The sequence below is a fragment of the Xenopus laevis genome, chromosome 1S, assembly GCF_017654675.1.
Source record: "Xenopus laevis strain J_2021 chromosome 1S, Xenopus_laevis_v10.1, whole genome shotgun sequence".
Taxonomy (NCBI): Eukaryota; Metazoa; Chordata; class Amphibia; order Anura; family Pipidae; genus Xenopus; species Xenopus laevis.
Window position 1 is genome coordinate 124,146,515 of NC_054372.1, and position 5,384 is coordinate 124,151,898.

The following is a 5,384-nucleotide window of genomic DNA, read 5'->3' on the forward strand; positions in this document are numbered from 1 at the left end:
TCATAATTAACATAAATCATTCAAAGAAAATAAAAGCATAATTTATATTCACATTTTAGAACATTATATTTGTTCTGCATTCATGGAACAACCTAATATGTTCTGCTTTATCTGCACTTAATGCATATGAAATTATTAGAGGCTATACACTATATCATTCACATCATATTTTTGGAGAGTGGCTGTAAACCAAAGAACCCAGAGGAAATCCACCAAGACATGGGGGTATATTTATCAAAAAGTGAAGTTAGAGATCTCAATAGTCCACTAGAGTGTAATTGCGCCACTCTCCATTCATTTCTACGGGATTTTTAGAAGAGTATTTATTAATGGATGAAATTGAAAGTTCATCCTTTGATTAATACGCCTTTCAACGTCTTATACAAATGAATGGAGAGTGGCGGAATTTCACTCTAAAGGACTGTGGCGATCTCTGATTTCACTTTTTGATAAATATACCCCCTGGAAAAAACATACAAGCTCTTTGTATGAAGTGCCCTGGCTGGACTTGAAACTGGGATCCCAGCACTGCAAGGCACCAGCACTAATGAGAATTTTCTCATTAACTGGTTTTACACATAAACTATTAACTATTGCAAAGCACATAAAACAGCAATGTATTCTGGTCAGTTATGAAACAGAAAAACAGGATACTTCACTTGTATCTGCCCCATAGATTAATAAGTACAAATAATAAATTGACTAGTTTAATTTCACTTAACCTTTCTCTAGTTTCATCCAATGTTTCATATTGACCTTTATAGGTTCTGTTTCTGGCTAAAAACGTTTGGCTACAGCCAGTGCAGCTGGGGCAGACATCACAGTAGTAGTTAGTAAATGTGAAGAAGAAACCTACAATTAGCCAGAAAATATAAATATAATATAACTATATTAATAGCTGATGTAAATCTATATTTAGAATGTATCCGTTTATGATTCTTGACCCATAAACACCTGCCATCATTCACAAATTTGGACAACTGAAAAGAACCATTATGATTATAAAATCTAAGCACATAATTCACTCAATGCTACACCTAGGGGGGGTTTTACTTAAACTCAACTTTTCTCATATTATATATATATATATTTTTTTTTTTTTTGTCCAAATGCCCAAAACCCAAATGCCCTAAATTTACCTGTAAATCCAAACAAAAAAAGCCTCAACAAAATCGTGCGTCAAAACAAATTGACATTTTTCATTTTGGATTTCGAAAACCAACCCCGAAACCCTTGAGGATCACAAAGGCAAGAAACATCTTCAAATTGAAGAGACTTGAAGAGATTGAATTGAGAGACTATCTGCCATTGACTTTAAATGAGTTTGACAGGTTTTAGCTAGAGTATGTTCTGATTCAGGATTTTTAGCAGCTTCTGAGCATAATAAATCTTGAAAAAAATCTAGTGTTTTTTTTTTCTTTTAAAAAACTCGACCAGAGAAAATAGAGTTTTCATAAATAGTCCACGTAATGTGTGGTTTACTTACTCCAAATGAGATATAGGCACCTAATTCACTTCCTGCAATTGTAGCAAAGCCTGCAGTCATAACTGCGTGGATTTCAGATCTTGTTAGATGTTCTAGTTATGGTCTGATCAAAAGAGGAGAATCTGTCTACAATAAAGAAAAAAAGAGACTTAATTTAATAATAATTAACATTTACATATTTTTTATTTTAAAGGTCCACTAAACTTATTCACTATCAATGGAAATATTAAGCGATAAAGGTATAATTATTGTTTCCTTCTTCAGGTAGTGCCCTTAGTTATGTTTTCCAAAGGCCATCCACTGGTATACTGTAAGATGATGATTATAATCCAGGTTGGCCTGCCTCCAGGAAGACAAAGTGCTGTTGTTTGAGAGGCCCTGGAAATATTCTGTGCTGAGGGCTTTGGTGATTAATTTGAGATGGGTCAAAAGTGACTGTGACTCAAGCTAGAGACTCATAGGGGGTTATTTATCAAAGTCCGAATTTATCTCAATATTTTCTGCTAAAAACTCTGATCAAATCAGCTCTGGTTTTTTACGCTTAGTTATTATTACATTTTCCTGAAAATTTGATTTGCTGTAAAAAAAATCAAATTTTCACGATTTTTTTCATCCGATCTTCACGATTCTCGCAATTTTTTTCTGAATTTTCACCTGAAAACTCTGAAAAGTTATGGATATTGCATAAAACCCAGCGCACATCAAAATATCATTGGGACTTCTCCCACTGACTTATATGCAACCTCGACAGGTCTGAGATGCTCAGATATTTCCATCTTCGGGGTTAAATAAAAAGTCTGATTTTATAAAAAAAAACACAAATTTTTTGTGATTTTTGCATTCAGAGTTTAGTAAATAGAGTATCTTCATCAAACTCTAAAAATATGAATATAAATGACTGTTCATACCTGTCCAACAAATACTGTATGTTTCCAGCTGCAACAAGAGAGTTGGAGTTGTCCTCATTGTTTTCTGCATCAACCATCCAACCTTGGAGAAAAAAGATCCACTCAAATAGCATTTAAAGAACATTTGAAATCATTTTGAAATCATTTTGCAGACTGCTTAAATCTGACTCAAGGTAGTCTACAAATTGTTGATGGTTGTCATGGATGTATATATGTATATCAATATATAACTATATGTATGTGTTCTTGTGAGGGAAAATGGGTGAATCTCCATGCAAAAAGATTCTATGGCAGCATCTGTCTATATGTCTGTCTGTCTTAGTAACTGCTACAAGTTGTTTTATATGTGCCCCTAGGAAACAGTAAAATGTTTTTCTTTCAGGATGTAACTGTATTACAGTGTCTTTGTAAGTAGAGCACTGCTACTAAGAATTAACTATTAGACCCAAATTCACTACGCGCCGAAGCGCCTAACGCTAGCGTCAATTCGCTAGCGTTGGGTATTTTCGTTACTTCGCAAATTCTCTAACGAACGCTGGAGTAAATTCGCTAGTGTTACTTCGCACCCTTACGCCTGGCGAATTTTCGCTACGGACGTAACTATGCAAATTCACTAACGCGCGCAGTGTACTGAACACTACCTTTTACGCTAGACTTCTTTCGCCACCTCAGACCAGGCGAAGCGCAATAGAGTAGATAGGGATTGTTTCAAAAAAAGTCAAAATTTTTCTAAGTCCCAAAAAACGCTGGCGTTTTTTCTTTATTATGGGTGATATGTTGAAAAAGATCAAAAAAAATTTTGGGGCTCCCCTCCTTCCCCCCTACATTTCCTAACTCATGGCAACTTAACTATACAGTGGGCACATGTGTAGGGCAAAAAAAAACATTTTATTTGATGTTTTGAAGGTTTCCCAGGCATTTGTAGTGATTCTACGTATTCCTCCATTGAAATTTGAATTTGGAGGCGTATGCAAATTAACCATCGCTAGCGTAACTTCGCTTCGCTTAGCGAATCAACGCTAGCGCAACTTCGCAATCTTACGCTACCCCTGTGCGCAACTTCGGATTTTAGTGAATTTGCGAAGCGCTAGCGAAACTACGGCTGGCGAAGTGCGGCGAAGTTGCGCCTGGCGCAACTACGTATCTTAGTGAATTTGCCCCATGGAGTCAGCAAAAAGTAAGTATGCACCATGTAAAGTTTTTAAATGTATCAATATTCATTTGATTGTGGTGGCAGGTCTTGACTTCAGCTGCACATGCACCTGAGCAGAGATCATTTTGGAAAAGGATATCCAGGGGCCCAAGATGAACTGCCCTGTGTTTCTTACAAGTACAGCAAGTGACCTTGCACTGAAATATTTAAGCCATACTGTACAAGGGACTTACAAAGAAACATAAACAGATAAATAACACACTATTTTTTTTTTTACAATAAAACTTATAATGTCTATTTAAACACAAACTGGATGTACAGTAAATACCTACCTTTTTAATGAGCCATTGCAGGAAGCCCATGTAATAAAGCATGGACTTGGCTGTGCTGAAGAAGATGACAACTGGTAATACCTAGATAATGTAAGGGGAAAAAAGTGTTATTTCAACAAACAAGGATTCCATTGATTTTTCACTGGTACAGTTTTATTAGATGTGTATTAACTATTAACAGACAGAAAGATGGCAAAATATGCATCTGTTTGTATTTTAAAACTCTTATGCCAGTGGAGAAGAGCGGATCTGCTCTTAAGTGCAAACCCCTGTAGCTCCATTGACATCAGCCTTTGAGGAGCTATACAGAGTGGAAATTCACCCAAAAATGAGAAATTTAGCATTTTCGTGTCAGTCTCCATGTCCACAGGCAGACACTGGGACTATCAATGGAGCTATAATGGTGTGCATTTAAAGGGATACTGTCATGGGAAAAAATATTTTTTTCAAAATGAATCAGTTAGCAGTGCTGCTCCAGCAGAATTCTGCACTGAAATCCATTCTCAAACAGATTTTTTTATATTCAATTTTGAAATCTGACATGGGGCTAGACATATTGTCAATTTCCCAGCTGCCCCAAGTCATGTGACTTGTGCTCTGATAAACTTCAATCACTCTTTACTGCTGTACTGCAAGTTGGAGTGATATCACCCCCTCCCTTTTCCCCCCCAGCAGCCAAACAAAAGAACAATGGGAAGGTAACCAGATAGCAGCTCCCTAACACAAGATAACAGCTGCCTGGTAGATCTAAGAACAACACTCAATAGTAAAAACCCATGTCCCACTGAGACACATTCAGTTACATTGAGAATGAAAAACAGCAGCCTGCCAAAAAGCATTTCTCTCCTAAAGTGCAGGCACAAGTCACATGACCAGGGGCAGCTGGGAAATTGACAAAATGTCTAGCCCCATGTCAGATTTCAAAATTGAATATAAAAAAATCTGTTTGCTCTTTTGACAAATGGATTTCAGTGCAGAATTCTGCTGGAGTAGCACTATTAACTGATGCGTTTTGAAAAAAATGTTTTCCGATGACAGGATCCCTTTAAGGTAAAACCATTACCGTTTCGTCCAAAACCATTGTTTCTTTGTATACATTCCAATAGGGGAGAACAATTCAACAATCTTGCCATCTTATCTGTCCACGAATAAATCCCATAATACAAAAAAATGCCCAGCAAAGTAAATACAAATAGTGCCAGAGCCCTTCTGAAGTTCAGAATACAAGCTGCAATCACCATTGCTAGGACATGTGTTGGAAATACAACAGGAACAGAAGCATTGATTGTGTTCTTCACATAGATAAGTAACAGAGCACAGAAGATAGGATGTTTTATTTTGCTGTCATAATACTGAAATTTCAGTGTCACAAGGGGGTGATGCACTTGGTGCAACCGAGCTGGGCCTATCGCATTTGCAGGGCTGGATTTACATAGTGTGCACCCCTAAGCCTGCTGACGTTCCTTTCCCTGTTCCCTCCCTTTTATTTGCTCAAATTTTCATAG

At 36.9% G+C, this 5,384-nt stretch overlaps 1 pseudogene; it reads right to left on the reverse strand.

Annotated features, from left to right (window-relative positions):
• Positions 1–471: 471 nt before the first annotated feature.
• Positions 472–4,960, reverse strand: LOC108706987 (annotated as a pseudogene).
• Between the last annotated feature and the right edge of the window lie 424 nt (positions 4,961–5,384).